This window comes from Mesoplodon bidens, assembly GCF_964165515.1.
Source record: "Mesoplodon bidens genome assembly, chromosome: 11".
NCBI classification, from domain to species: Eukaryota; Metazoa; Chordata; class Mammalia; order Artiodactyla; family Ziphiidae; genus Mesoplodon; species Mesoplodon bidens.
The window spans coordinates 76,213,109-76,240,137 of record NC_138167.1 but is presented as its reverse complement, the minus strand read 5'-3'; positions in this window follow the sequence as shown (position 1 = coordinate 76,240,137).

Sequence of the window (27,029 nt, the reverse complement as noted above, 5' to 3'; positions counted from 1 at the left end):
TACAGTATGGTGACCATAGTTAATAATACCGTATTGTATATTTGAAACTTAAGAGAGTAAATCGTAAGTGTTCTCAGCCACACACCCAAAATGGTTAACTCTATGAGGTGACAGAAGTGTTAATTAACTTGACTGTGATCATCATTTCACAATGCATGCAGACATTAAACCATCATGTGGTATTCTCTAAATATATATATAATTTATATGTGAGTATATATAAATAAAAAAAATTTATTTTTCAACTACACGTCAATAAAGCCAGAAAGAAGAAACAAAAACAAACAAAACAATAAAACAAGTTATCTTAAAATTTATATGGAAATGCAAAAGTCAAAGAAGAGCCAAGAAAATGTTATCATGGCACATTAGCTAGGTAGGGAGAGAATGACTGTTTTTTTCAATAAATATACTCTGTCAGTTGAATATCACTATAGAAAAAAAAAACATATCTTAACTCCTACCTTACACTGTATATAAAATTAAATTCCAGATGGACTGCAGATTTAACTGTGAAAAATAAAACAATAAAGCATTTCATGAGAAAATGCAGAAAAACACCTTCTTGACTTGGTCACAGCAAATGTTTTTAAAAAACATAAGGGGCTTCCCTGGTGGTGCAGTGGTTAAGAATCCACCTGACAATGCAGGGGACACGGGTTCAAGCCCTGGTCCAGGAAGATCCCACATGCCGCGGAGCAGCTAAGCCCGTGTCCCACAACTACTGAAGCCCATGCACCTAGAGCCCATGCTCTGCAACAAGAGAAGCCACCACAGTGAGAAGCCTGTACACTGCAACGAAGAGTAGTCCCTGCTTGCCACAACTAGAGAAATCCCGCTCGCAGCAACGAAGACCCAACACAGCCAAAAATAGATAAACAAACAAACAAACAAATAAATAACATATAAGGAAAAACTATAAAAGAAAAACATCTGTTAGATCAAACTATGCCATAATTATAATTTTGTGTTCCTCAAAAGACACAGATAGAAGATCTAAAAGGAAACCTACAGAGTGGGAGAAGATATTTTCAATGCATACCTCCAACAAAGAACTCATATCCTAAATACATAAAGAACATCTATACATCAATAATGAAAAGGAAGACTTTACAATAGAAAAGTAATTTTGAAACTTAAACAAATACTTCACAAAGGAGGATATTTGAATGGCCAATAAACTTACGAAAAAGTGCTCAAATCATTGTCATCAGGGAAATTCAAATTAAAACTATCACTCACGGGCTTCCCTGGTGGCGCAGTGGTTGGGAGTCCGCCTGCCGATGCAGGGGACGTGGGTTCGTGCCCCGGTCCGGGAGGATCCCACGTGCCGCGGAGCGGCTGGGCCCATGAGCCATGGCCGCTGAGCCTTGCACATCCCGAGACTGTGCTCCAAGACGGGAGAGGCCACAGCAGTGAGAGGCCCGCGTACTGCAAAAAAAAGAAAACAAAACTATCACTCACTAGAATGATTAACATGAAAAAGACAAAAAATACAAGTACTGACAATTATATGGAGCAACTAAAACTCTCATGCACTAATGGCAGGAGAATAAATTGATACAAATTTTGGAAAACTTTTTGGGAGCATCTATAACATCTGAATATAAGCATATTCCATGACCCAACATTTCCACTCCTAGGTGTATGCCTAATAGAAATTAAAACATATGTCCACCAAGAAACAAGTACTAGAATATTTCATAGCATCCCTACTCATAATAGTAAAAAATTGGACATTACCAAGATCTCCATCAACAATAGTAAGTAAATTGTGGTGTATTCACACAACAGAACACTGCAACAGTGAGAATGAACAATCTACAAAGACATATGAGAATGTGGATGAATCTCAGAAAAATAATGTTGATAAAAGAAGCCAGACACATGAGGTCATGCTACATGATTCCATTTATATAAAAAGTACAAAATAGACAAAACTAATTGCTGCTGACAGATATCAAGATGGTAGCTACCCTTGTGGAGGGAAGTGACAAATTGGGGGAGGGGTTTCTGAAGTGCTGGTAATGTTCTGTTTATTAATCTGTGTGCTGGTTATTCAGCTGGATTTAGTTTGTGAAAATTCATCAAGCTATGTAATTATATGTGCATTTTTCTGTAGGAATATTTTACTTCAACAAGAAGTAAAATTTAAAAACAAGCAAACAAAAAACCCAGTGCCTTGTAGGCAATCCAGGTATCTGCCCATTAGCATGATCAGCCAACCTAGAGGGATGTTTGTAACAGAAGGAGGCAGCTCGCTACAGCTGGGTGACAGAATCCATCCTAGTTTTAAATTCTACCAGAAATTATATGCAGAAATGAAAAACATATGAAAAATGTTTCAGCCTAAGTAGTAGTCAGAAAATTAACTGAAGAAATATAATTTTTACCTATCAAATTGTAAAGTTTTTTTTTTTAAGGTCATAGTGGATGCTGGTGAGCGTGCTGTGAAAGAGTACTGATCTATTTTGGGTGAGGATAGAAACTGATTCAACCCTACTTTGGGGAAACTATTTTGGTGATACGTAGCAGGAGTCTAAAAGTTCCTTTTATTCTTTCGTCTAGTTATTCTTCTGGGAATATAAACCAAGGAAATAATATGAGTTACAGAAAAAGCCTATGACTAAAGTTGTATATTATAGCATTCTTTATAATGGTGAACGAGAGAAGGCATTTGAATATCTGATAAAAAGATAATGATTAAGTAAACCTGGCACTTTTCATCTATTCAATAAAACATTAGGTAATCATTAAATATTATGTAGGAGTTTGCAATAACATAGAAAATTCTTAAGTTAGAATGTTGAATAGGAGGAAACAGACCAAAATAATAATTGCACATTATCTGGGTATAGGATGGTGAATGTTTTCTTTCTTTCTCTGTAATTTATTTATACTTTCCAAATCTTTTTTGCTGAGGATAGATTACTTTTACAAGGGAAAAAAAAGGGGGAAATCAATTTTTTTCCAGATGACAATAACGATATGCCCAGATGAAACGAAGACAGAAAATGATCTTTGACATACTCTTTGCTTAGCTAAAAATAACTTTCCATTAAAAAAATAAGTTGAATCTATGATTATATATTTGTCACTGCCTACTGGCTTTTGGCTGTACTTTAAATTTCACATATCTGGAAAAGAACTCACCATTCCCACCACCACTACTCTGAAAAAAATGCCTGCTCCTGGGTCCTGTTAGTGAACTGGTGGCCAAAGCTGAAAACTTCATCACCTCTTTCTCTCTCTCTCTCTCTCTCTCTCTCTCTCTCTCTCTCTCTCTCTCTCTCTCTCTCCCTCTCCCCGCCCCCAATCCTTATAAGCCCTCTCTTCTTTGTTCTCACTGTCCCTGCCTTGGTTCAGGGCCCTTAAAATCATGTTTGGACAATGACCTCCTAAATTATTTTTTGCCAGAAGTATCTCTTTGCTCCAGTCCTCTGGCCAAACCACAGTGCTGAGTGGGGAAATGCATTTGAATGGCTGGGTTTGGAGGTAGGTGGCAAGCATGTCCAGTGGGCATGGGACCTCAAGCCATAGGAAAGCCGATTACAAATGTTGTTTTCAGCCCTCAACTATACCTTCTAGATGAACTACAAGGGCACGAATAACAAAGGCTGTTCAGATCACTCATGATTCAACAGAAATGGTGAGCTGATTTCACAAGCAAGGATAGTGGGCTAGGCAGGGAAACTGCGGGGCACGCTGGAGCCGCTCTTCCTCATCTGGTGGCTTCTCCCTCCCCCAGAGTGCCCAGTGCCATGCTCAGATTGCTCACATATCAATATATTATTTCTGGAGAATGTATTAAGACTATTTGCTAGGGAGTCAAAATGATATAGATGCCTCCTTTGAAGAAGAATGTTGCATCTGCTTGTGAGGAGGTGAGGAAGTAAAGCTACTTATATTAGGCTTTTAAGAAAAAATGTACATACAGACCAAAAGTGGGCCGACGTGATTGCTTTGTGGACCAACTTCTCTCCTCCTACCTCTTATTTCACCTCAACTCTTCTCCATCAGTCACACTACTACTACTTAAGCTCCAGTGGTACATGCGGGGGTTCCTGGGCTGACGCCAGGGATGACACAGGGATTAATTTAGTCCTTCATCAAAAATTCACTGAGTGCCTGCCACACACCAGATGTGCTATGTATTGGATGCTGAGGACAAATTGGTGAGTCAGACATTTTTCCTGCCTTCAAGAAGCTTCAGTCTTGTCACTAATGGGCTTGGGATTCAATATCCTCACCACCAGCTCAGAGCTGGCCTGAATCTATAGACTCCTCCCAGAACCACTGGTTTTACTTGAATCAAGCCAGCTGAGACCGAGCCTGCCTTGGCTTTCCCCACTCCCCAACTTTTTATTTAACAAGTCATCTGCCTTCTGCAATAAATACTGTTTTAATCCCCTCTCCATGTTCATGTTCACACTTTTCTTTTTATTCTCCCATTTGTCTACGTGCTATATTCACGGAGCCCTCCATTTGTATCCTAGGAGACTCTGTGTGTATGTGTGTGTCCATGCATCTTCTCCCTACCCAGAGCTTCCCAACTCTTTGAAGGCAGGGACCTTGCCTTTTAGTTTAGACATGCTTACAATGTCTTGTTCTGACAGTTTTGCTTAAGAAGTACTGTTGATCAACTGACTAATTGGCTGAAAGACTCTGAGACCACCTATCCTGTATAACAGAATAGGTTGGCTAATCCAGACAAGTTTCTCTGGGATGAGGCCACCTGAGGTGGAACAACAGGGCACTGCTCACTGGGGTGTTCACCCCATAGGGTTTGACATGTATCAGATGCCAAAGCTTGCCCAGGGTGACTAATAGTGAGCACTGGGGTTCACTTATTACAGTTAATTCAGTGAGAAAAAATAGAAAGCAAAAAAAGAGAGCATTAAATTAAAATGCAATCTTTGGTCCTTCCTAGAATCTGGCTTGATATAAAAAATTCTTGAGATTCTACAACAAAGTAGAATGGACTAATTCCTGTAACCATAGGGAAATGTGCAGAATTCTTATGAGTAAAACTGTCCAGTGCTCCTCCATTCCCATCCCTCTTTTCCAATAAAAGTGTCCAGATTTTCTAGAAGTCAGTGGGAAAGACTTATAGTGGGATAGACTAAATTGTTCTCAAAAACAATTTTTCCCCAGACAAAGCAAAGAATAATCAGTAGTAGGACTCAAGTTTATCACTGCAAGGTATGGGATGAATCCGCAAAGAAGAGCCCTTAAGGCAACTACAAACATTTAATTATAAGATCCCTTGCTGTGTAACCACTAGACAGTCAAGTACCCCAAACCCTTGCTGAATCCCAGCCCATGTCCTCCCAAAGGCAGTTAGACTCCTACCACACTAGTCTTAATACCCCAGAGGATTTCCATCTTCAGGGGAGAATAAAAGCCTGACTCAAGTAAACTGTGACTTGGATGAGGCAGGATATCCAGCTCTGTCAACATAGCCTAGCGGCTAAAAGTCAGATTGCCTCATTTTGTTGTGGACACACTGTCGGAGTTTGAATCCTGGCTCCACCACTCATTAAACAATTACACGTGGGACAATTCGCTTAACTTTAGGTTTTCTCAGCGGTACCACTGTGGCAGCAATCCCCACAGAGCTATGTGGAAGAGTAAACTAGATGACCTGTGTGAGAAGCTGAGCATGACATCTGGCGCACGGGAGTGTGCGGCCAGTTTTTATCTGTCCCACTCCACTGGGTCTCAGACTCAACATGTGTAATGAAGACCATCCCCTCCCAAGGTGGGGCAGGCTTCCCACTCTTGTCATTGCACGGATTTGAACTCACAGGGTTCTGCTTGAAGTTCCCCAAGTCTTGTAGACTGTCTCCACTTCTTACCCTGAATCCCAAACTAGAAGAGGGATCTTATGACCTTCAAATATTGAAGCATTGTGACGGCTGACTTTGAGATGTGTCCCTTTGAAATAATTCCAGGGGAACTGTCTTCACATGAGCATGTTCCAAAGCACAATCTGCCCAATGTTGGTTCTGTGAGGTCCTCATCAAGAAAAGCCTTCTGTAGTTAAATACATTTTTAAAGCACTGGTACCATCTCTCTTGGAGATTGTCATGAGCATCTACATATGAAAGGCTTGGAAAGATCATGGACTAAAAAATCCTACTTGACTTCATCTCTCATAATATTTCTGGTGTTTATTTTATTACAGATCTGTTGTTAATATCTTGGAACCCATGGTCTTAGGAAAACACATTAGAAATGAAGGGAGATGTCAAAAACAATAAATGATGCTACCAGAAGCAGCCACCATTCCTTTGTCCCAAATTCTCAGAAAACATATTGTAAATGCTCTCTCCATATTGGCCACAGTTAAATTCTCCTTTAGCATAATGATCTTACCTGGCTGCATCACTGAGGTCTTGCAGACTCTGGGACTGTTATGGGGGTCCTGTATTCATAGATGACCTGTTTGTGAAAAACTTTATGTGCTTATTAAGCACAAATAGCTTGAGTTTGATTTTGATTTTGTTCAGAAGAAAGTTGTCTTCCTTAGAAAATAGATCATTCCACTCCATTCTACACCAGTATGTTTTCTCCTCTCTCTCTCTTTGTGTAGTAATCTACTATAGAATCTGTTCCCACAGATTTGGGGAAGAAAAAAAAAAGCCTCCAGCCCCCAGCCCCCCTTCTCCTTTGCCTTCCAAGGCCCCCGAGCAGCTGGTAGGGTTTATTGCTCTTCCCCGACATTGGCTTCGGTCTTTACATGAAGTAAGATTGATTATCCTCATTCGAAAACGTGAAGATCCAGCGTGCACCTTTGTCCTGTGTCCCCTGAGAGTGAACTGGCATCAGCAGCGTGCTGTAAACAGGCAGCACTTTGGGGCTGGGAGCAGTGGCAGCGACAGTATGGGGCAGGTGTGTGAGGGCCACGCCACCACCCCGTCCTTGTCAGCCTCTACCTTGCGCTCAGGATCCACCAGGGAGGCCGCTGCCTCACCAGACAAGGCCATGGAAAGAGTAGGCTTGTCCAATCCTCCCGCAGGACCTGCTTGGCAATGCTGGCCAGGTGGAAGCTGTAACCACAGCCGAAATGGTCTTTCATTCAAAGGCACCTTCAATTACAACTCTGGGGCTACACTGCTGTTGAGCAAGATGTGTCTGTGTGTGTGTGTGTGCATATGTTTGCACACACATGTGCACACAATGCACACAGTGTCTGCCTCAGCGGCCCCCAAGACAGGTTGCACAAACCTGGCACATGATGAGATTCTCTCGAGGCTCTCATTTTTCATTTCACCAGTTTGGCTGAAATAAAAACTCAGCGTCCTCACAGTATTGAACCACCATTGCAGAGCCAGCCAAGGTTTGGAATATAAAGAGAGGTGAACAAACCAGCGTGTAGGCAACCCAGGGAAAGTAATTGTTCTTCTTAGCAGCCCGGCTGCTTCTCTGCTTAACATCTGAACAAGTTAATTTGGAAACACGGCCTTCTGGAAAGAAATGGCACTCATCTAAGCATCCAGTGGATTCATGGGGAGAAATGCCCTTTCGCCAGGTAGAAAGAGTAAATTATATTTGAAATCCATTTCTGTTGAAGGAAAAAAACATCTTCTCTTCCCCGGGAGGCAATCTTTTGGCCTGATGGCAACATTTAACCACGGCCGTCCAACTTCAGAGGTCACTTTTTTGCTCACAGCAGTGTCTGGCAACTAGGGGAAGAATTTTACTAATCGAACCAGAAGCAGTTTAATTAAATACAAAGGCACATAAAGACGTTTGCCCTTTGCCAATCCTGGGCTTCAAGGAACTGATCTCAGCAGCATCTACATCAGATAAATTGGCTAAATTGATCCTGCTCCGTAGAAAGGGTGCTTCATCTAGATCCAATCAATGGCAGAATGAGGTGTGATGTGAGATGAGGGTAAGGAATCAGGCGGTCCCGTTTCTGCGATGGAAGTCAGACTTCAAGGAGCAAAAACGCGTCTGTTTCGTGTTGGCTTGTTACCCCCTGAACACCAGGGCTGTTGAATCGTGGCTCCAGGAATGCCCTTTCTTCTGAGTAGAACGAGAGATGGTAGTGGACTCAGAAAAGAAGAGCCGGAGAAATATGACCTAGACATTGTGTCTTCTGTTCTATCCAGAGCTTTGCAAGTCTGCGTTTGACCCTCCATCACCAATTAATTAAACAACAATAGCAGAGAGGACCTGCTATGTTTCTGACACTGAGCTAGATGCTTTACCAAATGATTTTTCATACCCTAGACCTGAAAAGTCAGCTATGAAGTATAATGGAGTAGGTTTGCCTGGGAGTGAATCCTATCACCCAAGAATTAGCTGTGCGATTTGGGGCAAGTCACTTAAGCTCCCTGAACTTCAGTTTTCTCACCTATAAAGTCAAAATAGTGATAATGATAGTAAAAGGATTAAATATGATAATCTTCAAAAAAGCACTTCACACAGCTAGCACTCTCATTCCCATTTTACAGATGCGGAATGTGGCTCAGACAAGATGATTTGTCTCAGACTTCACTGCAAATAAGTCACAGAGTTGGGGGATCCAAATTAGATTTACTGGGCACCAAAGTCCATGCACCTTCCACAGTGTCACCTGGCCACAACGAAATGCAATAGATATATATTTTGTGCTATATGCTCTGTGCTAAGATCTGCCAAGAAAGACAAAAGAAATATCTAATTATGTCATTTCTCATCTTAAAAGCAGTCCAGACAATGAGCACTTATGTTTGGCCCTTACCATAAGCAGATGAAGGGTCTCCAAACAGTCTCCATATAAGACTCTTGTGTTACTACAGAGAGTAAGGATACTAGTCCCATCTCCATATGATCCCACACAACCAGCCTTGAGTCTGGTTTAGTAGTCCCTTCTTGCTCGCTGAAACCAAGGGCAATAAACCATTCTTCCATTTTTAACATCCCCACCTGAGATGAGTAGAGATGTTTCATTTAATATGTATCCTCTTCTTTCCTCTCCCACTGTCTTCACTCTCTTTTCATATCCATTTGATTTAGTTTTATGTTGATGATGGGCAGATTTTCCTTTCTCAACATGCTAATTAATTTCTTAGGGCTAAGTTTCATACATTGCTTCTTTTTTTTATTTTTTTATTCATCACGTCACAAAAAAAGAAAACTACAGGCAAATATCAGTGATGAACATAGATACAAAAATCCTCAACAAAATACTAGCAAACAGAATCCAACAGCACATTAAAGGATCATACAACATGATCAAGTGAGGTTTATCCCAGGAATGCAAGGATTCTTCAATATATGGAAATCAATCAATGTGATAAAACATATTAACAAACTGAAGGAGAAAAGCCATATGATCATCTCAATAGATGCAGAAAAAGCTTTCAACAAAATTCAACACCCATTTATGATAAAAACTCTCCAAAAAGTAGGCATAGAGGGAACATACCTCAACACAATAAAGGCCATATATGACAAACCCACAGGTAACATCGTTCTCAATGGTGAAAAACTGAAACCATTTCCTCTAAGATCAGGAGCAAGACAAGGTTGTCCACTCTCACCACTATTATTCAACATAGTTTTGGAAGTTCTAGCCACAGCAATCAGAGAAGAAAAAGAAATAAAATAAATCCGAATTGGAAAAGAAGAAGTAAAGCTGTCACTGTTTGCAGATGACATGATACTATTCATAGAGAATCCTAAAAATGCCACCAGAAAACTAGTCGAGCTAATTAATGAATTTGGTAAAGTAGCAGGATACAAAATTAATGCACAGAAATCTCTTGCATTCCTATGCACTAATGATGAAAAATATGTAAGAGAAATTAAGGGAACAGTCCCACTTACCACTGCAACAAAAAGAATAAAATACCTAGGAAAAAACCTACCTAAGGAGACAAAAGACCTTTATGCAGAAAACTATAAGACACTGATGAAAGAAATTAAAGATGATACAAACAGATTGAGAGATATACCATGTTCTTGGATTGGAAGAATCAACATTGTGAAAATGACTATACTAGCCAAAGCAATCTACAGCTTCCATGCAATCCCTATCAAACTACCAATGGCATTTTTCGCAGAACTAGAACAAAAATTTTCACAATTTGTATGGAAACACAAAAGACTGAATAGCCAAAGCAGTCTTGAGAAAGAAAAATGGAGCTGGAGGAATCAGGCTCCTGGACTTCAGACTATTCTACAAAGCTACAGTAATCAAGAGAGTACGGTACTGGCACAAAAACACAAATATAGATCAATGGAACAGGATAGAAAGACCAGAGATAAACCCACACATATATGGTCACCTTATTTTTGATAAAGGAGGCAAGAAGATACAATGGAGAAAAGAAAGCCTCTTCAATAAGTGGTCCTGGGAGAACTGGACAGCTACATGTAAAAGAATGAAATCAGAACACTCCCTAACACCATACACAAAAATAAACTCAAAATGGATTAAAGACCTAAATGTAAGGTCAGACACTATAAAACTCTTAGAGGAAAACATAGGCAGAACACTCTATGACATAAATCACAGCAAGATCCTTTTTGACCCACCTCCCAGAGAAATGGAAATAAAAACAAAAATAAACAAATGGGACCTAATGAAACTTAAACGCTTTTGTACAGCAAAGGAAACCATATACAAGACGAAAAGACAACCCTCAGAAAGGGAGAAAATATTTGCAAACAAAGCAACTGACAGAGAATTAATCTCCAAAATTTACAAACAGCTCATGCAGCTCAATATCAAAAAAACAAACAACCCAATCCAAAAATGGGCAGAAGACCTAAATAGACATTTCTCCAAAGAAGATATACAGATTGTCAACAAACACATGAAAGAATGCTCAACATCACTAATCATTAGAGAACTGCAAATCAAAACTACAATGAGGTATCACCTCACACCAGTCAGAATGGCCATCATCAAAAAATCTAGAAACAATAAATGCTGGAGAGGGTGTGGAGAAAAGGGAACCCTCTTGCACTGTTGGTGGGAATGTAAATTGATACAGCCACTATGGAGAACAGTATGGAGGTTCCTTAAGAAACTAAAAGTAGAACTACCATACGACCCAGCAATCCCACTACTGGGCACATCCTCTGAGAAAACCATAATTCAAAAAGAGTCAGGTACTACAATGTTCTTTGCAGCACTATTTACAATAGCCAGGACATGGAAGCAACCTAAGTGTCTATCGACAGATGAATGGATAAAGAAGATATGGCACATATATACAATGGAATATTACTCAGCCATAAAAAGAAACGAAATTAAGTTATTTGTAGTGAGGTGGATGGACCCTGAGTCTGTCATACAGAGTGAAGTAAGTCAGAAAGAGAAGAACAAATACTGTATGCTAACACATATATATGGAATCTAAAAAAAAAAAAAGTTTCTGAAGAACCTAGGGGCAGCACAGGAATAAAGACGCAGATGTAGAGAATGGACTTGAGACATGGGGAGGGGGAAGGGTAAGCTGGAACAAAGTGAGAGTGGCATGGACTTATATACACTACCAAATGTGAAATAGGTAGCTAGTGGGAAGCAGACATATAGCACAGAGAGATCAGCTCGGTGCTTTCTGACCACCTAGAGGGGTGGGATAGGGAGGGTGGAGGGAGATGCAAGAGGGAGGAAATATAGGGATATATGTATATGTATAACTGATTCACTTTGTTATAAAGCAGAAATTAACGCCATTGTAAAGCAATTATATTCCAATAAAGATGTTAAAAAAATAAAAATTGAAAAAAATCTAAAAATATGTATATATATGCATTTATATATATAAGCGAATCACTTTGTTGTACAACTGAAATTAACACAGTAGTGTAAATCAACTATACTTCAATAAAAAACTTAAACTTAAAAAAATAAAACTACAATGAGGTATCACCTCACACCAGTCTGAATGGCCATCATCAAAAAATTCTACAAACAATAAATGCTAGAGAGGGTGTGGAGAAAACGGAACCCTCTTACACTGTTGGTGGGAATGTAAATTGATACAGCCACTATGGAGAACAGTATGGAGGTTCCTTAAAAAACTAAAAGTAGAACTACTATACTATTCAGCAATCCCACTATTGGGTATATACCCTGAGAAAACCGTATTTCAAAAAGAGTCAGGTACCACAATGTTCATTGCAGCACTATTTACAATAGCCAGGACATGGAAGCAACCTAAGTGTCCATCGACAGATGAATGGATAAAGATGTGGCACATATATACCATGGAATATTACTCAGCTGTAAAAAGAAACAAATTGAGTTATTTGTAGTGAGGTGGGTGGACCTAGAGTCTGTCATACAGAGTGAAGTAAGTCAGAAAGAGAAAAAGAAATACCATATGCTAACACATATATATGGCATCTAAAAAAAAATGGTTCTCACGAACCTAGGGGCAGGACAGGAATAAAGACGCAGACGTAGAGAATGGACTTGAGGACACGGGGAGAGGGAAGGGTAAGATGCAACGAAGTGAGAGGGTGGCATGGACATATATACACTACCAAATGTAAAACAGATAGCTAGTGGGAAGCAGCCGCATAGCACAGGGAGATCAGCTCGGTGTTTTGTGACCACCTAGAGGGTTGGGATAGGGAGGGCGGGAGGGAGACGCAAGAGGGAGGAGATATGGGGATATATGTATACATATAGCTGATTCACTTTATTATAAAGCAGAAACTAACACACCATTGTAAAGCAATTATACTCCAATAAAGATGTTAAAAAAAAAAAAGTGGAAGTCAAATCATGTCATCGCCTTGCTCAAAAATCTCCACAGAATCTGAGATTTATCATTGTTCTCAACAAGGTCCTGAATGATCTGCCTCCTGCTATCTCTCTGTCCTCATCTCTTTTCCACCAGTAAGTCCTTGCTGCTCATCTATTTTATGTAGAGTAATTTTTATCTGTAAATCCCATATTTTATAATCCCTTTGAGAGGATCTAAGAAGCCAAAGGTAAAGGAACAGTCCAAGAGATTTTGAGCCTGAGTCGCTGAGCAAAGAGTACTTTTAAGAAATTGAGGAATTGGGAAATAGAAATAAGTGCTAGAGAGGGAAATTCAAAAGTTATTAGAGAGGTAATGGTATTGAAGCCTGGGGTTTAATAAGATTTCAGACTGGGAGACTGAAAGGAGAGAGGAGCCAAATATCAAAGATTAAGCCTTGGGACCTGCCAGTGCCTCGGGTTGGGAGGAAGAGGCAGGGCTCCCCTTTCTCTTCCCTGTCCTCGGTATCTTGGGACTGGGGAATGCACCTGACTGCAGGTGAGTTAGCTGGTGGGCCTCGGATGACAAATGAAGCCCAGTGTGAGGGACACAGAAAGGGTAAGGTGGTGGGGGAAATTCAGGGAGGAAACGCAAAAGACCAGTTGAGCACGACGGGACCCTGAAATAAGGAACGTGCTTGTCTGGGTGACCAGAATGAATTATCATGTAGGGCACAAGATAGGGCAGAACGGAAAGTCCAAAGGTGAAGATCAAGTCCAGTCTCTTTCTAAGAATGGGCATCATTCATTCCTTCCTTTATTCATTTCCCAAACCTTAGACAGGAAGGAGGCTACTGAAATTCATGAATAAGTAGATCTCCTACCTTCAAGGATGTCCCAGTCTGTGACTGCAGGAAAAAGAGACGAGAGTGATGTGAATGAGGGGAGGTAGGGGGGGTCTGGGAAGGTGATTGGGTGGAAGTAATGGAGCGGAGGAAATCTGGCTCATGAATAAGTGGCGAAGTCCTTCAATGACAAGATGGTGTCAGGAAGTTGACAGAATGAGCCAAAGATGAGTGACCCGTAGTTAAGGGCAATAGTGATGACAGTAACAATTATATTTTACAGAGCTCTCAGTTCTCTTTTGTCCGCTTACCTTTTCTATCTGCAAGCATAACTCATTTATTCCTCACAACATTATATGCGGTATATGACATTCCCCCTTTATTTATGGACGAGGAAACGGAGGCTCAGAGAAGCAATGGACTTGCCTAAAGTTTCACAGTCCTTAAGCCATAAGTTTGGGTGAGATACTTCACTGCAGTGTCATGCAGCAAATTCACAAAGTCTTAGGCCAACACCACTTTATTTCCTAATAAACCATACCTCGATTTATTGGCCTGTTTCAAGGATATCCTTATAAAATCTTTCCAACAGTTTTTGTGTTTGGAGGTTTTTTCCTGGAATTTTATCCAAAGAAAGAACATGGTGTAATAACCCAGTTCTAAAGCTTACATCAGCCTCCTTTGTGCCTAGAATCTGAACTTCATCAAATGGATCTCTTGAACCCATACCCTGTGAGTTAATAATTAAAGTTCTCACCACATAACCTCTACGGGTGTTTTTGTTTGTATTGCCCAATAATTGGCATCCAGAGACAGTTCCCCCCCCACAAAAGGCTTGAAGTGTGTGTCCTCTTCTCTCCAGGAACAAAATGGTCCTTTGGGAAAATTAGCACCACCATGGCTGTTAAAGATAATCCAGTCTACGTTCCTCAATTACAGATGGAGCCTAAGGTACTAACTAGTTTAATGATCTGCCCAGAGCTGTGAGAGAATTTTTTTAAATCCACATGTCAGTATTTTTGTATTTTTACTGGAATTTATATGCCCTATATGTAAAATCATGAAATATAATCGATCAGGAACTATTTAGTTTAACACCCTCATTTTGTAAATGAGGAAACAGGCACATAGCAAAGTGATGAGTCTGATCTCACATGGGAAACCAGTAAAAGAGCTGAAATCCTGGTCTCCCAACTCTCTCCTTGGAAATTTTGCATAGATAGTGCCTCCCTCAGTACAGTCCATGGACACCGTCATGTGTGAAAGAAAATCTGCCTCCCATTCTGGACTTACTAAATCATGATTTCTGGTAGTAGCTCGGGAATCTAAAAGCCTTTGCTTGAGGACCTTCTGAGTACAGACATCGCCATTTTTTAAATGCAGATTTGATTGCCTCATGCTATGACAAGACAATTTTTGCCTTTCCCTTGTATTTTAGACCTTTATGGAGAAAGCAACCAAAGACCCCTCATAACTTTCATTAGATTTTCATTCCTTGTGACTTTTTTTTCTTCCCTATGGTCCATTAAATCAGTGTTCCCTTCCCTCTTTGAAGCCATTTTTCTGTGCCAAGAGAAGGCAGTCAGAGGTGGGCAACACTGTCTCCTCACCTTTTCTGCCTTCTGACTACTGTTGGCTCCTCCACCATGTTGGTTTCCTGCTCAATTTTCTCTCATCATGTTCTACCTGTTTGGTTCACTGCAGGAACTCCCTAAAGATTCCCTCTTTTCACTCTTTTTGTGCTATTCTAAATATTCACAAATTCAGGAAGAGAGTGAAAAGAGAAGATGGATTTGAGGAAAGAGGAACATCCTATGTGCATTTTCAAATGTGGAAGGCAAGGGGTTGCGTCCACTTGCCCCACATCGAGATTATGAATCCAGGCTAGAGGCTGGCTCTCCAGATTTTCAGATCACTGTCCATGTCCAGCCTTGAAACAATGCCGCCCCTTGTAGACTCCAGGTCTAACAAGAATCCTGCTAAGTCCGTTTTACCAGAATCTCCACACTTGATGTCTGATTACCTTCAATATCTGATCGAGTTCCTTAGCTTCCACCATCCCTCAGGCGGAGTGTCTGATCACCCTGTCCTGTCTTCAGCAAGCATCTTGTTAGGTCATTTTCACCAGAATCCTCCCTTATCCTTGATGTGTCCTCTTAGTAATTTTCCATCCACTGGCTCTTCCCCTACCCCAGCTCCTTGGCTATACATTTTCCTTGTATTTGGAGTTAAACCCAATCTCTCTCCCCTAACACAAAATTTCATTATAGTAAGTAGTTCCCCTTCAATAAAGTCTTCTGTATCAGTCTCTTAACAAGTGTCATGAATAATTTTTCCTTAACGATATAATCTCTATAAATGGTCTATCTGTGGTCTCCTTGGTTTTTCTAAAACTGGTGGGGCAAAACTCAAAGTCACCCTGATCCCAAATTACAAGAAAATGTAAAGATAAAGTCCATTTATGTGCAAGCTCACTACTCAACATTACATCTAATAAAGCGCAATGAAAAAACAGTTCAATATTGCAAAGCTCATCCTGGCCAAGAATTGGTGAGCTAGAAGTTTTAAAATACACATGCCCTAGAAATTGGGTGCCCACCTTCACCTCAGTGAGAATAAAGCTCCAGGCATTTATGTAACCTGGACTGCCAAAGAGAGTGGGGTGAAGTTCAAGGATCCACTGAGTTTTAGAATCCGACAGGAAAAAAATGGAATCATTCCTACTTCTACTCCAGTTTCAATCTCCTCACGTGGTTCGTTAGAATGGTGATAAATCTAATGGATAATTGCACAACTCTTCAGGTTTCACTGAATGTATGGTCATGAGAAAGAGGCCAGTGTTTATCAGTTGACTCTGCCCTGGAATATCTTTTCAATGCTGATCCCTGACAAGGTGACTGGACACCATGACCCAAGCCAAGTAGATGATTAAGTCAGACACTTAATAAGTACATGCTGAGACCCCAGGCAGGATAAAGTAGCCAGGATAACTACAGTTAGCACATGGCCACCTTAGATCAGCACGCTGGACACTGATCATCTGAGACCACTTAACTCACTTAACCACTCCGCATGCCAGATGCCTGATGGCCTGTAGCCTCCATCAACCACTGTGGCATGTCCCTTTCTTCTCTTCCTCCCTGTCATGTCATATTTCCCCCTAGCTCATTCATTCAATAACACCTCTTGGAAATACTGGCTGATAGTTTCACTGTTTTCTCCCCTACTGGTTGATACACTCTTGGAGACCAGGAAAATATTTTCGAATATACATTGTATAAGAAGTGGCTAAGCATACATGTTTTAAAGTCAGACTACCCAGCTTCATAGACTTAATTCCGTGATATACTCCTTTTTATCCCTATGACCTTGGGGATGTTGCTTAGTCTCACCAAGCCTCAGTTTCTCATCTTTAAAAGAGAGAAAATAACAACTACATTTTAGGTGGTTGTATAAATGAGATAATAATGCCCATAAAGGTTTAGCAGAGTGTCTGGCGTCCAGTAAATTCTCAGTAAGTAATAAGGTCCCAGTTCACAACTCTGGACCTGTTCTGTCACTTTACATGTGTCATTGAACTCTTATAACAGCTTTCTGTGGTATCATGATCATCCTTATTTTGCAATGAGGAGACTGAAGCACAGAGAGGTGTACAACAAGCCTAACATCCTGAAGCCAGTAATGGCAGAATCAGGATTTGAAGCCAGGCTGTCTGGCTTCAGATTCTGTGCTCTTAACCTCCAAGCCACACTTCTTTGAAACAATGTCCAATCTGGTAACCACATGAGAATATTCTATGTAACTCTCTCAGGGCTCAATAAGACACCACCACCATTTGCAGTGGAAAATGATGTCACTGTGAATAAACACTATTCATCACTTACTTGTGATGTGGAAACAGGCCTAATTTTTAATAGCAGCTGAGGTCCAGTGGAAGCTATGCTTGAGACCAGCGGTACAAAAATTCTCCCCACCTTTGCCCTTTGTTTTGTTTTAGTTCATCATTCAACAGTTTATGGGAATGTGCCCTGAATTGTATAGTGTAAACCTCTATTGGGACATCACCTGCCTGAACTGTAACTTTTAAGCAAAGGCAAATGGAAGATGGACATTCACACACTGCTTCATAATAAAATGATGACTCCCAGAAAGGAAACAAATATGGTGGCCTGGTCCCCAGAAAATCAAGCCACACCATCTCAGCTTCTGATACAATGTGCCCCCTGATGTTTGGTGAGACGCCTCAATTCTTGAGGCAAAATGTGCCTCCATAAAGAAAGAAGCAGGATGCTCTCCACAATCTAAAGCATCTTTGGACCTTTGACCACAAGTCACCCCAGAGCGTCTATCTACAACTACCAAAGGGAAAAACAATCCCTTTTCCCTATATTATCCTTTCTGACTCCAGGCTTCCAAAGTACTGAAGAAAGGTAAGGACCCCAAAGGAGTTAAAACTATCTGAATAATTTTTGCAGACAAAGCTTGAGAAACAGAAAAGCAATTCTAAAAGGGAGAAAGAAACAGCTTTCAAAGCACAGAACTGCCACCGTGAGACTTCCAGGGACACCCTCAGAAACCTGGCTGAAAAACTGACTTTCCTGTACAAGCAATCAGATAATAAGACTCCTTTAAGAAGCCCCAAATAGTTAAATTCATCACCATAATTTAATTGTACAGGTGATTAAAGAGCCCTCCCCTCTTTCTCCGGCGCTGCTTTTGTGTATTAGACTAATCAAATTGGGGATTCCAAGGGTACTGTATTAGTCATCCCCATCCCTTTTAATTTATTTGATGGCCTCCTCTGTGTGTGTGTGTGTGTGTGTGTGTGTTTTCTGACTGGCTGGACATCACTTAGCCTTACCACGACATGTAAATAAAGAATGGATAGGGAAACTTTTGCAGAGAAGAATAAAGCGTGCCTCCATTCTAAAGTTACATTTGATGTTTTGAGTAATCCATGGGACGTGGCCTGCGAGCAACGGAGCTTATTATTTCTGCTTAGTGGTCTCCAGACACAGGAGAAGAGAGAGGGCGAAGGAAGGAAGGAAGGAAGAAAGAAAAGGAGCCTGAATTTACACTCATCGCTTCAAAAGCCCTTTTGTACTCAGCCAACTTCTCCTGGCTGAAGATGCCGTATCTGCCAAAAAGTCGCCTGCAAGAAAGCACACAACACAAGTATAAAACAGTCCATTAAAGGACTCTCTTGCTGCCCAACACCACCTTCTTTGAATCATTTTTCTTCTATGTTGAAGACATATTTTTAGAAAGTGGCACTTAGTACTCGACAATGCTGACTGCGCTTAGAAAAGATTCACCTCGTTAGTGAAGCTTTGAGCTCCACTGGGCTGTTTGGGTCAATTGTCTTTTCACCTGGCTTGGGCCACCAAGTCACCATGAACTAAGAATAGGAGTTATTTAGCATGTAGCGCCCGTCGGACAGCAGCCTCTCTGAGCGGTGGTCTGAGGGGAGTGAGAATGGCTGTCTTGTTTGGGTGGTTGTTTTTAGCTGCTGTTACACATTCAGACTTTCTGTCTATTCAGCCAGGGAGGCCACGTGTCCAAAACCTGAAAGGGGCTAGTGCTTTAGAGCAACTTGGTTAAACTTGCCTTTTCATATGGAGGACAGTTTAGGCAATTTTCCAGCCAGTTTTGGGAACTGAATGTTTTTAAATGTTTATATTTTCACACGGGTGCCCAAACCCCAGCATATGTTGTCGGGTGTGTGAGCAGGTAGGGAAGGACGATAAAGTGAAAATCAATAGTGTGATCAGTAACTTATTCCATCACAGGCTGCCTGGACACCTGCTGAAAAGTCACAAGTCTAGTGAAATCACTGGTTGAATGTTTTGGTTTCCATGATGCCAACTGGCTGACTTTTCCAATGAACTGACCAGTTGTTCTGGCATTTTTCAGCCACAACTCTAGTTCAAACTGAATTATTTAGAAGAAATTATCCCATTGGTGGATGATCAAAGCCTGTGCTTTCTTTCTATTTACTTCCTGGGCACCTGCTGTTTTGTCCATTTTAATATTAATTAGTACCCCCAACCTTGGGAAGTGTAGTTCGGTTTACTTCAACAATTACTTTATTGAACATCTGTCATGAGCCAAGCACACTGCTAGCTTCGGGAGATAGAAAGATAAAAAGAGGTGCTTGCTGCCATCCACAATTTTGGGATTTAATGGGAGACAGACATGTTTTCAAAGCAATGCCATGAAAAGAAACCCAGAGTGGTTTGGAACTACTGGGGAGGTGCCTTTGGCTCTCTGGGCTCTCAAGAATGGTTCGAGGAGATGAAGACCGGGCAGGGTTTTAAAGGCTATGGAGGAATAAACCAGTTAACAAAGAGTGAGTAAGAAATTCCAGGAAGGAGGAATCACATAAAGAGAGGCAAAGACGCATACAATAGTGGGATTAGCGGTATAGTAGAACTGGAGCATGAAATATGAGGACAGAAAAAAGCATGCAGTGGAGAAACAGGACAGGGGACCAAACGTTGGAGGGTCTAGCCATCATTTCAGAGCATCTGTACCTCATCTCAAGGGCATCAGGGAGCCACTGAAAGGTTAAAGCAGGGGTGTGAGGGGGTCAGATCTGAATTCTGTTAGATCTTCACGTGGATGGATTTGAAGACTGGAGGTGGGAGACTGGTTCACGGACTATTGCAACCATTCAGGGAAGAAAGAATGATATTCAGAATGAGGAATTTGGTGGCTGAGTCATGAAGGAAGATTCACGTTTGTCAAGTGTCTGGCAGGTAAACTTAGCAGGATCAGGAGAGGGGAGAGGCTGGAATAATCCCCAGATTTCTGGCTTAGACTGGTGGCCGTGCTGTTGACCAACAGAGGACTCCCAGGAACGGGCAGAGGGGGGTCTGGAGGTGGGGAAGGGGAGATGAAGTGAGTAGGGGGCATGTTGAGTTCCAGTGCCCACTGGACAGAGGATGGATGGCTTTGAGCTTCCAAAACCTTTGATTTGAACCATGAATTCCCAATGAGGCCAACATTTCCCCCAAAGGGGTTGAAAATTTATTGGGGGGGGGACAAAAACACTTAAATACTACAATAGTTTGTAGCCCTTCAAAGGGCCACAGTATATAAACACATTTATGCTCTGTTTGTGGTATTAAAGTTTTATGATGGGGGGCAGGAGAAGGCGGGTGGTGAGTAGCAAAAAAAAAAAAAAAAAACCTAAAAAAGCTCCTTGAGAGGGCAATAGTGAACCAAAGATTGAGAAACACTGACTTAAACTATGGTTTTATTGTAGGGTATTAAAAGCTGAAAGGGAGTTGACTTCATTAGCAAAAATAGTTTGGAGCAACATTTGAACCCTGCTTGCTTATTTAAATGCAGATTCCAGGACTCCTACCTCCTGTGAAACTGATTCAGAATCCCCTGTGAGTACAGCTCAGGACTCGAATTTTAAATAAAGTGACTAATTGCTTCTCACTCCTTGTCCTAACCAATTAAAAAATACAGGGAGCTGAGATTGGATTAGGAGGCATTATCTCTTTAATGGTGGATATGAAATTGAAAAGACAAGAGGCGGCATAAAAGCACCAGCATCCTATAAGTAGAATTTGGGAGCAAAGATTTTCCAAATCCTTGAATGCGCAACACATCAGTCTCCGTAAAGAAGAAAGACAGAGGTAGAGGAAGCTCTGGCAATGCTGCTGTAGCTGTTTTCAGCTGGAAACACCAGTGGCCTGTGTAGATTGGAAAGGAGGGGTTAATCCACTGGCAGACATCAGTCCTCATGGGGCCAGCAAGGTTAGTCCTACATAAATCATGAGAGCACCAGCATGGTTTTCTTTCTTTCTTTCATTCATTCTTTCTTTTTTTTTTAACATCTTTATTGGAGTATAATTGCTTTACAATGTTGTGTTAGTTTCTGCTGTATAACAAAGTGCATCAGCTATATGTATACATATATCCCCATATCTCCTCCCTCTTGCGTCTCCTTCCCACCCTCCCTATCCCACCCCTCTAGGTGGTCACAAAGGACTGAGCTGATCTCCTTGTGCTATGCAGCTGCTTCCCACTAGCTATCTGTTTTACGTTTGGTAGTGTATATATGTCCATGCCACTCTCTCACTTCGTCCCAGCTTACCCTTCCCCCTCCCCGTGTCCTCAAGTCCATTCTCTACATCTGCATCTTTATTCCTGTCCTGTCCCTAGGTTCGTCAGAAACTTTTTTTTTTTTTTTAGATTCCATATATATGTGTTAGCATATGGTATTTGTTTTTCTCTTTCTGACTTACTTCACGCTGTATGACAGACTCAGGGTCCATCCACCTCACTACAAATAACTCAATTTCGTTTCTTTTTATGGCCGAGTAATATTCCATTGTATATATGTGCCACATCTTCTTTATTCATTCATCTGTCAATGGACACTTAGGTTGCTTCCATGTCCTGGCTATTGTAAATAGTGCTGCAGTGAACATCGTGGTACATGACACTTTTCGAATTACAGTTTTCTCAGGGTATATGCCCAGTAGTGGGATTGCTGGGTCATATAGTAGTTCTACTTTTAGTTTTTTAAGGAAACTCCATACTGTTCTCCATAGTGGCTGTATCAATTTACATTCCCACCAGCAGTGCAAGAGGGTTCCCTTTTCTCCACACCCTCTCCAGCATTTACTGTTTGTAGATTTAACATTGTCTTCTTTATTCACCCAAGAAACTCTACTCTGTACCAGGTACTGCCTAACTCTGCAGTTGCACAACACACTTCAAAAACTCATTGGAAATAACATTTATGAAGTTTGCGTGAAAGATATGCAATCAATCCATTTACCCTTCCATGAAGCTAAACCATCATATCTGTACCTCTGCCTCCACAACCCACAGGTGTGTAGAAGAGTTAAGATACATTTAGAAAAATGCTAATGTGGATTTGGGAAATGCCATAAGCTCAACTGAGCTTCCCTATGAAGAAAGATCCTTCTCATTTTGTCACCATGTCAATCCTAAGGATGTTGCTGAGTGTGTTTATTACATTCCCCAACACACTCTTCCAATGGTTGTTAATAATCGTAGTGTTCCTCTCCTGCTATTCTGTTTTAATCTCATGGATGCTGAGAATTACGACTGATCTGTTTTCTCTTTCTTTGGGCTGCTTTAAAAGCAAAAGCCAGACTTGCTCACCAATAGCAAGTAGTGGGACTCAATACTATGTGTGTTTTTATTAGCCTTGTTCTTGCTTCCATTTTATGTTTTTAAATAAAAAGTAAGCCAGGGCCCCTGTGTTTATGGGTCTTTAAGAGACTTGTAAATGAGGTTAAGGCATTATGTTATCTGGAAGTTACCAGCTGAGCAGGGATTAGTTATCTGATTGACCCATCCTAGTTGAGGGCAAAGCTGCAAAGAAACAGATATGAAATCGGTAAACTCTGCAGAAAATGGTATGAGAAGGGTTGAGCAGGAATGGTGAGGTCAGTAGAACTAATTCTACTCAGTTCTAACCTAGCATTAAGTTCATTGGTGAAGGGTGGCTTAAGACAAGCAGTGTTCCCACTGAATTTGTTCAGGGATAGGCACTTAACCCAAATAGATCAAGTGAGAAAAAAGGAGACATTTCCCAGAGTTCAGGGAAGTGAGAATTTTCCTTTCATTCACTTAATTTAGTGGTGATCTGATGTGAGGTTTGGAACCACAGCAGCCATTTTGCTACCATGAGAGATGTTAAATTCCTGGCATACTGCTTGGTGCCTCTATTTCTTTTCTTTTGCTAAGACTATCTTGAATTTCCTTTGGAAATCAATCCCTCTCATCCATGTGTCTTGAGTGGGATCAATCTCATCTTCAGCTCCAGATAGGTTGAGTTGGGTTTTCTGTCCCTTGCCAAAATAGACTCTTAATTAATACACAGATCAAAGAATAGAGTAAGAAACATAACATAAAGACAAGGTTGGGGTTAATGCATGAAATGTATCCACTTGCTTCAGGTAAGGTTACTGATTTGGTCTAAACTTTTCAGCAGCCAGTACAAAGAGAGAAATATGAACAGCTGTTGCTACAGACTAAATGTTTATGTCCCCCACCCCCAAATTCATATGTTGAAATCCTATTCTCCAATGTGATAGTATTTGGAGGTGGGGCCTTCGGAAGGTGATCAGGTCTTGAGGGTGAAGCCCTCATGAATGGGACTAGTGCCCTTATAAAATTAAAAGATGCCCCAGAGAGTTCCCTTACCTTTTCTTCCTATGAGAACACAACAAGAAAATAGCCATCTATGAACGAGGAAGTGAGCTCTCACTAGACACTGAATCTTCCAGTACCTTGATCATAGACTTCCCAGCCTCCAGAACAGAACTATGAGAAATAAATTTCTGTTGTTTATAAGCCACCCAGTCTATGGTGCTGTGTTACAGCAGCCAGAATGGATTATGATACTTATCTTCAAGGTTCATAGTGTCTATTGATTAAAATAAGCCAGATGCTTAGAAAAAGGACAACTATTCCTAGAAATAAGAACCTAAATGAAATTTCTCCCATGGGCCTTTATAAAGAGGACACTATTTGATGTGGTAAACAACACCCTCAATAATATCCTCACAATAAATAAAATTAGTTATGTATGCCTGTTTGATTTTTCATAACCTCTGTTAGTGTAAGCTAAAGATAGTACAACCAATATAATTTAGTAAAAGTAACCCTACCAGGGTCTAAAAACACAGAGTCTGGAAACCTAGATTTCTGTAGCCTTGGATTAATCCAGGGAAATTTTTCTGTTTCTCTAGAGTAATGATTTCCTGTAGAGCCCTGGGAGGGTCCCAGTGAACCTTGGAGCCCTCTTTGAGGCTTCCAAGAATCAGGGGACAAGTGAGGTATCTGTGTTCCCCCAGTCCTACTTCATTAGAGTCTCTGCTTGGATCTCCACTTTCAAAAAAAAAAGAAAAGATTTTTACTAAAGAGTTTTTAAACAAATGAACAAAATCCTTTTGAGAGCCAATGACCTGGAGAAATGTATGGTCTACTCATTTTTCAGATCTGTCCTTGTAAGAAGTATTGCTTCTTTCCAAGATGTTTTAAGTGTAGTGAGACAAAGGATTTGAGATCATGCATCCTGAAAATACCTAGAGGGCACTTAGCCTATGTCTGGTCAAGAGAAGACCCATGGGTTTCAACAGTTGAGTTTAACTGGAATATCTGGGAAGAATAAACTGCTTATGTTTCAGTCAGCTCTTCCATTTTTCTTTTTCAAAGAGGGCTGTCCACAGGAAGTTCTTTGCTCATCCATGCCATAAGTCTTACTCTGATTGTCCTGCCCCTAGCTCTAGTTGGGGAGCATTGCTTGTATCTGGGAGATAAATCTGTCTACTTCTAGGGTTCAGCCAGCAGGCTTAGTTGTCTCAAACTAAACTACTTCCTTCAACATGGCGTCATTGGTAATAAAGGACTGGTGGTAAAAACCCTGCTCTAACATAGTAAGTGGGAACCAAACGATTCTGTCATAGGATATGCAATCAGCTATTATGAGATCGACGGAATAACCAGGTGAGCCCGAGCAGGTAGCTGGCCAGCAGTCCTGCTGTTCCTGTGTGTGATCTAAATCTATCCTGGCACCATCCCACTGAGGATGACTGAGTCAAGATTTTGTGACTCGCTGGGTGTTCCAAGATGGTGGCAGCAACTCCAGGCTCTCCCAGATATTCAACACCTGTTTTTTCACCCTGACTCAGGGATATTGGGCCAGGAGAATACTGGTGATATGGAGACCCACCCTTCACCTCCCCCTTTCTCAAAGTGAGGTTTCCGGAAGTCTCCTCACCTGGCTTTGCCCTTCCCTGCACAGTCCCTCTCCCCCTGCAACTTGAGAAAGGAGGCTGGACAGAGAATTGCCTCAGCCTCTAATCCTGCATTATCACAGGGTGTGTTATTACAGGATTTTGACTATAGTTCTTTTAGTTTTCAACTGCTTTACTTTCTCAATTTGGTTCAGAACGTAGGCAGTGAAAAGCAGTATTTACTAGGCCCCTGTAAAGGCTACTGAGAAAAAGTTGATTTCTAGTTGTGATTGAAGCCAAGCAGGTTAATCTAATCAAAAATTGTAGAGACGAGCAGTTAAAGCTCATAATGACTTTAAAAAGGACTTCCTTGGGCTTCCCTGGTGGCACACTGGTTGAGAGTCTGCCTGCTGGTATAGGGAACGTGGGTTCATGCCCCAGTCCGGGAGGATCCCACGTGCCGCGGAGTGGCTGGGCCCCTGAGCCATGGCCACTGAGCCTGTGCGTCTGGAGCCTGTGTTCCGCAACGGGAGAGGCCACAACAGTGAGAGGCCTGCGTAATGCAAAAAAAAAAAAAAAAAAAAAAAAAAAAAAGGACTTCCTCTCAGGTTAATTAATTGAAAGCCATAGTTTGCTAATGTCCTTTCCTGAAACTGAAATGGAAGTTTAACTTTTCAGATGGAACCCCTACTTGGGACAAGGACACAGAAATGAGAAATCACCAATAACAATACTGCAGCACAGTGACAGGTTGAGTTTTTCAAACACAACAGCTTGGAAATTCCCATGTTAAGTAGTACTAGATAGTGACAAAAGGAGAGGCATGGTTGCTTGGTATCCCTGACTCTTGACCTTGCTCTTATTAGCACTGATAAGAGTAACAAAATGTCTCCTGAAAATTGAGATGTATCCCTAGGAAAGATGAGCACCCAATTTTTTAGGCCAGAGGATGGCAAAGGGGTGGAGGGGGCGAGCAGAAACTTACTTTTAGTAGAAAAGATATAACTGGAGAAAAAGCCCAGCCTCAGGACCAGCTCACCTTCCTCCTAGAAGCTACAGCATCAATGATAACAGAATCACTCCTTCAGCTGGCAGAACCAGCCAGATGCACAACTCAACTTGAAGGCACAGCTTCAGCCTCCACCATCTTAAATTCATGCTTGCATTCTTGGCCCTGGGAGATGCATAGAGGAAAGGGGAATTAGCAATTTGGAATACGCTAGGGTCAAATGGCCTCATTAATGTCTGATGAGATGGCTTGAAGGAACTGCTGGGAGTCACTGCCCTGAGTGACATAGCTCTTGAAAGGTGATGGATAGACCCTAAAACTCTCAACTTCCTTAAATAATCCCATTATTAAAACCATCAATCCATGAACTCATCTAAATCCTTTTGGATCTGTTCATTTTTCCAGCTTGTACCTAACAGATTTTCTTTGCTGCCTCCTGCTGAGTTAATTTTTTTTTCCCTTTTAACTAGTCCAATGATTATGTCTCTGAAAAGAGATTCCAACTTCAAAAACTTAACTGTATTTGAATGCCATTTGCACATCCTTGCAGGTTGATTTCTCTTTTCTGTTTAAATAACTAGCACCATTTCCCTGTGGATTCAATGGTCAAAACTAAAAGAATCTGAACTTAAAATGAAAGTAAATTGATCTGTTTGAAAAGAAAATCATTTCTCTCTCCAGATACTCAAAATGCATAGCACAAAATACCTTCTCATTACAGAATTGAATGAGACAGTATATTTCAC